Consider the following 9,184-nt stretch of genomic DNA (forward strand, 5'->3'; position numbering starts at 1 on the left):
CAGAAGGTTCCGACCCAGCTACATGGATGTGTGGCCTGGGAGTGGGGAGGAAGAGGACACTGCGGGGTGGAGTTCTCTTCCTCTTGCCCCCACCACCGAAGCCTTTCCCTTTCGGAAAGGAGAGAAGGAAGGGTGGGATTCTGTTGGAAGGGGTGGGAATAGCTGGGCTGAGGCAGAATCTGATGGAAGGGCAATAGAGGAACACATATGGTGTAAAAAAAAGATAAAATGCAAGAGAGAAGGGATTCTTTCAGCCACATGAGGCAGGCGTGTGTGTAAGTCAGAAAGGGTCGAGCCTGCGCATAACCTTTGGCCAAGGAACAGACTTTCAGTGTAATGATTTCAGTGTAAGCAGAGCAACTCCTTATTTACTTTTTAAGAAATCATTTTAAAAGTATTTAAAGAATTAAGAGTGCAGAACCTGGTGTTAGACAAACAGGGTTTCAAAAACTGGCTTTGCCACTAATAAGCTCTGTGACTTAATCTCTCTAAACCTCCCTTTATTAACAGTGGCAATGCTAATAAGCACGTCAAAGGACTGTCCTAGAAAGAAGCAATATAATGTGCGTAACGCAATCGAGTGTCTCATACACAGTAAGTGCTATAAGTGGCAGCTCTATGGATAGAGCTCATGTACCCTGTACCAAGAGCTGATTTGTGCCAGCTCCTTTTTACATTTTTACTAGTTTGATGCAATTAAAGCTACCATTAGTTATGGACGTTTACAGCAATTTATGCTTTATTCCTGTATTGTGTTTCCTTATGATTTTCAAAAATATATTTTTTTATTGATTTCAGAGAAGAAAAGGCGGGGGGGAGAGAGAGAGAGAGAATCATTGATGATGACAGAGAATCATAGGTTGGCTGCATCCTGCACACCCCACACGAGATCAAGCCCACACTCTAGGCATGTGCCTTGCCCGGAAATTGAATCGTGACCTCCTGGTTTATAGGCCAACGCTCAACCACTGAGCCACCCCAGTGGGACTTCCCTATGATTTTTATCCATCCCCAGAGTTGACATGGACATATTTTATATCAATCAATCATGTAAAACCTATAGTCCAAATTGAAAGTAGTTACATTTCCTGTTTTAAGAACAACTTGGTTGTGTTATAAAAATGTAAATTTCTAGTAGATGGGCACTAAAATGTAAGTATCCTATATAATAAAACCCTAATATACAAATCTACCAAACAGCAGAATGACCGGTCACTATGACGAGCACTGACCACAAGGGGGCAGGTGCTCAATGCAGGAGCTTCTCCCTGGTGGTCAGTGTGTTCCCACAGGGGGAGCGCCGCTCAGCCAGGAGCTGGGCTCACGGCTGGCAAGTGCAGTGGCCTCTCCTGCCTCTGCTGCAGGTGGGCGCTAAGGAGCGAGGAGGAGTCCCGGACTGGGAGAGGGTGCAGGCCGGGCTGAGGGACAACCCCCTCCCCCACCCCTCCCTCTCCCCCTCCCCCCCCCCCCCGCCAGGCTTCTAGGTTTTAAATAAATGTACCAAAGATATGGCCCTGGCCAGTGTTTCTAAGTGGTTAAAGCAAACCTAAGGTTCTCAGGTTTGATTTCCGGTCAAGAACACATACCTGGCCCAGATCAGGGCATGTGCGGGAGGCAACCAATCAATGTCTCTCTCACATCGATGTTTCTCTCTTTTTTCCCTTCCCTCTCTCGCTTCCACTCTCTCTGAAAAGCAATAGAAAAAATATCATCGGATGAGGATTAACAGAAAATAAAAAAAGATATGTAAGAAAATAAGCTTCATTATTTTATAATCACCTTTCTCTTTCATCTTCTTCCTGTAAAAAAAATAAAATAAAAATAGCAATACCGCCCATCTGCTGTTGCTCAGTGGTTGAGTGTCGATCCTGTACTAGGAGGTCACAGTTCAATTCCCGGTCAGGGCACAAGTCTGGGTTGTGGCTCAATCCCCAGTAGGGGGCAGGCATGAGGCAGCCAATCAATGATTCTCTCTCATCATTGATGTTTCTCTTTCTCCCTCTTCCTTCCTCTCTCTGAAATTAACAAAAATATATATTTTTTAAAATTTAAAAATAGTAATACCCAGCTAAAGTATTCACATTCCAAAGATATTTGGTTATTTCTTAAAATTATCTTCCTCTTTAAGTCTAAAATATTTCCAAGCCCTTTATTCTGAAGAATATGCTATCAGCAATAACAAAGGAGGAAGCCAAAAGAAGCTTTTGCAGCCTGCACCGTTAGTTCCTTAGGCTATATAACCTTGAGGGTGGAGGGGAACACAGTTATGTTCGGTACATGAGTTAGATCTGGCATGTCACTTCATAGCTGCCCCGCATACATAGCCAACTTAATTCTCCATGCCACTTTCCCAAAATATTTACAATCTGCCCTGTTCTTTGTAGCTCCTGTCCCATTTTGTGGTTGGACCTCACATTGTGACCACAGTTCCTCAGAAAGCTTCTTGGTCCTGGCCAGGTAGCTCAGTTCATTAAAGCATCATCCCCGATAAGTCAAGATTGCAGGTTTGTTCCCCAGTCATGGCACATAAAAGAATCAACCAATAAATGCATAAATGAGTAGAACAACAAATCTTTCTCTCTCTTTCTCTCCCTTCCTTCCTTCATTCTGTCTCTCTAAAATCAATAAATAAATTTTTAAAAGAAAAAAAAAAGAGAGCTTACTGGTTTGATTTCTGTCCCCTGAGCTAGTCTGTTTACTGTACTGTACATGGTTTATTTTTTATAAGTATAAAGTATCATTTTGTGTGGGCTTAGGGAAAACACAGTATTATATAGCACCATATGTAAACATTACCATTAGTGAGACCAGAGTTACATAAAAACAATATGTTACCTTTCATTCCTGTGTAGTAAGAAAGCTCATATAAGATTACTGTATGTTATGTAAGATTACTATCTGGACCCTCGCCTTTTCACTATCACCTTCACCTTTGGCACACTTTCTTGTCCTTCTTCTTGTTTTTCCCTGTCCTATTTCTGAAGTGAATTTTCAAATCAGACATATGCATATGTATGGTAGAACCTAGTTCAGAATCTGTATCCCCCACCCTATTTTAAAAACAACTTAAAAACATTTTGGTTTAACATTAGGAAACCTCTGTAAATTCACCCAATCTTAAGATTAACTACTTCATCCCATGTAACCTTCAGGAATGGGTTATTTTCATTACAAATAATATAACCTCAAAGTAAAAGTTTATCCTATTCTCCATCTGAATTAAGTAAGTACATAAGATATGAAATATGAACACCCAATATTGTATATAACATTTGTCTAATTACCGGTGGATATTTTTCTTCTTGTTTAGTCAGCACCATGGTGACAAGTGTATATATTGTCCAAACAGCTAATGAGCCATCTGGGCACGACCAACAAACAGAATTTTCTTCTATCTATTCAGGAAGGACAGTATGCAGTTGTCTAATCATATTTATATTCTGAAGTGATTATCTGTGCTTTTTCTTGATGGGGATCAGATTTTATACCATGTAAGTCACAGAAATTTAATAAGCTATCATCAGTGTAAAGTATGAGTCACTAGTTATCAGAATTTTTTTAAAACTTATGTGTGTCATATGCTAAAATGAATTGAAGAAGAGCAATTTTCAGATGAACGTCTGAGCATATGCTATCACAATATCTGAGGATCTATATTCTCAGGACAAATGGCCTGTCATCATTTTGTCAGGACCTTTGGTGACAAGTCCAAAGCTCACATGTAATCAGCATAAATATCAACATAAATATAACATAGCATTTTATTCATCTGTTTTTAATCACAAGCCCCCTGCCAATGCAAATTATTATTACAGTGTATCCCATACATACTCCCTAAAAAAGTCAGGCAGTGATAAAAGTTCAGGTTCCAGGTTGTGCAGTCAACAGCCCTTGGCTAATCTTCGTCTGTGTTCACGGAGACAAATCTCTGGGGAACTAGGCAGATTTGTTATTTTAAATGTGTGTGTGTGTGTGTGTGTGTGTGTGTGTGTGTTTAATGATTTTAGAGAGAAAGGAAGGGAGAGGGATAGAGAGATAGAAACATCGACGAGAGACATCCATCAGCTGCCTCCTGCACACCCCCTACTGGGAATTGAGCCTGCAACAAGGCATGTGCCCTGAGCAGGAATCAAACCAGGCACCTCTTGGTTCATGGGTCAATGCTCAAACAATAAGCCACATCGGCTGGGCAAGAGAGTTGTTCTTGTAGACACCAAGTAATAAAGTGAAAGAAAGGCACATTCAAATCTTGAATTTTTTTCCTCAAAGCACAGTACAAAACTCAAAACCTTTCCAATGATTAATGGAGCCTGAAGTCACTGAAAACCATACCTGGAGATTAATTCTTAGGCTGCCTTATTATGTATACTACTAGAGGCCCGATGCACAAAATTCGTGCAAAAGTAGGCCTTCCTTCCCCCAGCTGCCAGCACTGGCTTCCCTCTGGCACCCGGGACCCGGGCTTCCCTCTGGCCATTGGCAGGCACCCAGGACCTGGGCTTCCCTTGCAGCCGTGGCTTTGTCCAGAAGGTCGTCCGGAAGGACATCAGGAAGGATGTCCGGTCTAATTAGCATATTATGCTTTTATTATTATAGATTAGTTGAATTCACAACCTCACTATGTCTTTTATGTAAATTAGGACAACGATCAAGAAAAACTTGTATCCTGGCAATTAGAGGAGCAACTATCAGAACATATTTAGGACTTGGGGAATCCAGAACCCTCTAAATTTTCTGAAATACTTGGCCACTGCTTACATTGGAGAAGAGAACTAACAAATCATGCCTGTGTCTCACTGTGGCTTGACTGGTGACCAGAATTCAAACTCAGAGTGGGTACAGAACCAGAGTAGAGAACACTACAGAGTAGTTACGTTATAAGGACTTCACTAATTCATGGCATACAAAATTTGAAAAATATTAATGGAAATGGATTTTGACAGTGCTTAGTTGAAGAAGCTATTTTAAAATAGTTTATATTTTGATGCAGGGGTTGTCATTCTTTGGCCTGGCTCAGGAAATCAACCTTGATCCTAAAAGTGTGTTGGCCGGACTAGCAAATACAATCCTGCAATGGATGACGGTGTTAAATGCTATCAAAAGGCAACAACTTGTTTTGCATGATTTTGGGGAATGAATTCAAAGACTTCAGAAGACATTCATGTTGGATTCAATATCGTAAGCATTCATGTCCCCTCACACACACATATACACACCTTCTCTCCATCATTGCAGCCCTGAAGACTATCACTCTTTCCGTGATAATGAGATTGGTCAGAAGAACACTGCCACCGCTAAAACATGCGTTACCAGCTGTCCTTAGTAAGCTGAGAAGGCTGGTAGGAAAAGCTGAATAAAAATGAGCTCCCTGAGCTCAGTGGTGTCGGGAGGGTCCCTAAAGACAGTGCCCTAAAAAATATGGTTCTGCCCATTTTAATAAGCAGAGTTGTTTTGCTAATCAGACCTAGAGTAGGTTATAATATGCAGAAATTTCTAGTTGTGGTTAATTCATGGAGTCCACTGGAATAAAATTGATAAGCAATGTAGTAAAGTCCTACTTAATTTATTATAGTCACAGACTTCTAAGAAGTAAAGGCTAGGAGAAACCTGACCTGAATGCCCACTCTAGAGAGCCATGGTCTTCATCCATTTCCAGACCTGAGTCAGTTCCCCGCCCTAGAATGTTTTGAATAAGATGTTGGGCATCTTTTTTTAAAAAAAATGTTTTTATTGATTTCAGAAAGAGGAAAGGGGAGGGAGAGAGATATAGAAACATCAATGATGAGAATCATTGATCACCTGCATCCTACAGGGGATCAAGCCCACAACCTGAGCATGTGCCCTGACTGGGAATTGAACCATGACCTGTTTATTGGGTCGAGGCTCAACCATTGAGCCACACCTGCTGGGCAAGATGTTGGGTACCTTTGAGAAAGGTCTTTCCCATGATCATCCTGCTAGCCTTTGCTCCTAAGGATCTTGGCCATTTACCTTGAAAATCATGCAGAAATAATTCTGATTTTGAGGATTATTCCATACTAATTAACTAACACAAATTCTTGAGGACTCCATACATCAGTATGATTCACCAATCAGACAGGGACCAAGTAGTAAATGGGATTTTAATCCAAGTCTGCATCATCCAAAGCCCAGTTGGGCCCAAGATACATTCTGTAGTGATCTCCTCACATTCTGACTATAGGACTAATACAGCAACAACAATTGATAACATTTCCTGGTTGACTCTTGACCTCTGGAGTAAAGAAAATTATGGCAAGAAGTGCCAGGTAGAAGTTATCAGAGTTCCTTCTCACTATCTAATTACTAAATCAAAGTAATACTGAGGAATACAAGGGAAATCAAGGATGATTCCTACATTTTAAGAAATAGACATGACAACAATAAAATGAGACGACTGCTCAGAGACATGCAGCAAGACTGCAGCTATGCTGTTTTCCAAGTGCCAATGTTAAGCTAAAAGACATTTTGTTATCAGTTTTCACTACCATTGTGTGTTGTAAGCCTTGCCAGTTAAGATCAATGCAAATGAACTAATATCATCTCCAATTGCTTCCTGTCCAGATCACCCATCTGGAACTGTTCATTGTAACTTCATTTTCAACTAAGATAATATTACTATAAATGAAAAAGAAAATCATATGTGATTAAGGTAATCTAGTAAATATAGTTGTTTGAAAGTGGCATGCTATATAACCCTAATATTTTCAAAGGGTTAAAAATAAGATTGCTATATGTCACAACACAAAAGAAAAGAGCTGGGTTCCGAATGGCATTACAAATCCAAACAATTATCATTCTTATTTTCCATTTATGCATCCCTTTAGCCAATATTTATTTACCACCTCTTACGTGCAAAATAATGGAGCAAAGAAAAGACAATTCTCTGTCTTATAATGTGATTTTTTTTTAAAGGAGGAAATTATAATAAAAACAAGGACGCTTGACTTCTTGGTACTTCAAACACCTAGCACAGTGCCTAGAAAACAGAGGTGCTTGGTTATAGAATGCCACCTTATCCAAGTAATGATTGCCCTCTGCTCTGTACTGCTAGGCTGCTTCCGTTTCTTTGGCATCACCAAGGTGTCTCTGAATAGCTGAGTAACTTGGTTCTGTTAGGAAAACCTTTTCTCAACCTCAGGAAAAATCAATCTAATCTCTCTTTCTCCGCCCCCCCCCCCCCCCACACACACACACACATTTAGTCCTTTACTCTAGACCAATATTTTCACCTCCTACTCATATCCTCTTCCATCCTACAGCCATCACAACAGGTGCTAGTCAGCCATCAACAGACACACCAATTTAGTTCTGGTTACCATCATCTTTTATCTGGTTACTGTAAACAGTCTTTTAATTGGTCTCCTTGTTTAAATATTTTCACCTCTCTAATGCAGCCTTGATATGGCCACTAGAATGCTCTTTTACAACACCACTCTAGGTTCTCTCATGCTTTACACTTTTTAATGGTTCTGCACTGCCCTGGGAAGAAGTCCAAATCTATTAACATGACTTTCCAGAAGCTTTGTGATCCATTCACTAACCACTTTTAAATATTATCTCCCCTCTGTTATCCTGGTGCCTTTAGCAAAGTTTTGCTTAAATATATCAGCTATGCTACTGTAAATCCCAGATGAAAAAGAACCAATTGTTTCTGCCTGGGCAGAAATATTAGAAAGGGAGCAGCATCCCCTAGCGGCCAGTATGATGTTGGTGGCGTCGAAGAGAGACGAAGGGAGAGAAGCCATGTGAAGCCTACAATGTCTGCAGGACCACAGCCCATTTATAGGTGAAGCTTCTTCATCCATTGCTTCCTGCACTTGGGAGAATGCTAACTGATGTTCTAAAGGAAGGTAGTGTTTCCTCCTATTCCAGAGCCTAAATTACTGTGTTCAACTTCACTTTTGTAAAACACAAAACATTTTTCAAATGAGATTTTAAAATATTGCCCCATAATGTTATGTTCATAACCTGACAACTCTAGAATGTTGAAAATTTTCTTTGGAGAGGGGAACAGCATGGTCTGACCACAGAGCTTTCTGATGAGCTGACAATACGATGGAGTGGATTCCTGGCTTTCAGAGATTTTGTGTTTTCCATTTCAGCCATCAGTGAGAGATTTCTGAAGACAACCTGTTCTTTTCCCTGAGACACAAATGTGGTTTGTATGATTGGACAACATCAGGTTTTCCTTGTGGTTTTGTTTATTACTCACTGTCAAGTAGGCAATCACTCTCAATAGAATTCTGAATTTGAATTTTTAAATTTCAAATTGATTTCCTACTGTGGAAATATTATATGCTGTAGAAGTACTCACAGATTCACAAGACTCTGAATATGTATCCTTTGTGCATATATGTGTGTCTTTAGATAGATTAAGCAACTGAAGAGAATGAATTAAAGTACCTATATGACTTTCTCTTAAATACTGTGGTTATCAGACAAGTCTTTACTAGGGAGCAATTGTGGGAGGTGGGTAAAAATACAGGAACCCCTTTCTCATTTTCTGATTTCTCACCGTCTGAAGATCACAAACAATTTTATTCCAAATTCACTCTAAATCAAAACCCACTATAATGAATCTTTGTGTCTCTGCTAGCTAAAATATGTAGATTAGATTACATATCTGGAGGAGAGGATGCAGAATGCATTGCAGACTATCAGGTAGGATGGGTCTTTGCTGTCCTTGTGTACATGGGTTGTACATTATAGATATCATCTTCACATTATTAAGTGCTAGGATATGAATGTTTGTCATCCTTTCCCTCCAGATTCATATGTGGAAATCCTAACCTCTAAAAGTGATTGTATTAGAAGGTGGGACCTTTGAGAAGTGATTAGGTCATGAAGGTAGAGCCCTCATGAATGGGATTAATGCCCTTATAAGAGAGACCGCACAGAGCTCTCTAACCCCTTCCACCATGTGAAGACCCAGCAAGAAGGTACTGACTGTGACCCAGATAAAGGGCCTTCACCAGAAGGCAACCAGGCTGGCGCCTTGATCTTGGACTTCCCAGTCCCCAGAACTGTGAGAAATAAATTTCTGTTGTTTAAAAGCTACCCAGTCTGTGCTATTTTGTTATAGCAGCTCAAATGGACTAGGCCATTAATTAAAAATGTCTTCTAAAGACTTCATCCTGCCATTTAGTTTTGACTACCAATGTTT

This window comes from Eptesicus fuscus, chromosome 4 (genome assembly GCF_027574615.1).
Source record: "Eptesicus fuscus isolate TK198812 chromosome 4, DD_ASM_mEF_20220401, whole genome shotgun sequence".
Classification (NCBI taxonomy): Eukaryota; Metazoa; Chordata; class Mammalia; order Chiroptera; family Vespertilionidae; genus Eptesicus; species Eptesicus fuscus.